The sequence below is a fragment of the Egretta garzetta genome, unplaced genomic scaffold (genome assembly GCF_000687185.1).
Source record: "Egretta garzetta isolate BGI_Z169 unplaced genomic scaffold, ASM68718v1 scaffold957, whole genome shotgun sequence".
In the NCBI taxonomy this organism is placed as follows: Eukaryota; Metazoa; Chordata; class Aves; order Pelecaniformes; family Ardeidae; genus Egretta; species Egretta garzetta.
Genome location: NW_009260360.1, coordinates 30,391 through 30,905, shown reverse-complemented (window position 1 = coordinate 30,905; position 515 = coordinate 30,391). Strand labels below are relative to the sequence as shown.

The following is a 515-nucleotide window of genomic DNA, read 5'->3' as shown; positions in this document are numbered from 1 at the left end:
GCCCCAGGCCTGCCCCACGGGCCGTGCTGGCCGTGCCCCTGCCCTCACCTGCCCTCTGCCTCCTCCCAGCAGGATGTGCCCGAGGAAGCTGAGCGGAAGGAGCGGCGCCTGCCGGCATCCCTGGGCTGGGCCTGCGCCTGCCGCCCTCAGCGTCTGTCTCCGAAGTAAGGCCCATGTCCCCAGCAGCGCGTCCTGCTGTCCCCCACCCTTGCTGTCAGCCTCGCCGCCCCCGTCCTGCGGCCCCGCACACCCCCGCTGTGCTCTGCCCTCTTCCCTCCTGCCCCCTTTAACCGTGCACTTTTCCCAGGGAGTTTGCCTTTGTGTGCTCCCCCCAGCCAGTGCTGTGGAGCCTGCAGGGCGGTGCAGTGGGGAGGAAGAAGGGACTGTTCAGTTCGGAGCTGCTGCTGCTTCTCATCCCCTCGCTGCTGCTCAGCCACGTGCTGACCCTCGGGCTGGGGTGAGTTTCCAATGGGCCTGACCCGTGCTCTTGAGTGGCCTTGGCTGGCACCGACCCC

At 68.9% G+C, this 515-nt stretch overlaps 1 protein-coding gene across 1 annotated transcript in view; it reads right to left on the bottom strand.

Moving 5' to 3' along the window:
* Window positions 1-515, bottom strand: part of HTRA2 (HtrA serine peptidase 2) — a gene marked incomplete at its 3' end in the record, with an annotated part of 22,473 nt that overhangs the window by 21,471 nt on the left and 487 nt on the right. The window lies entirely within an intron of this gene.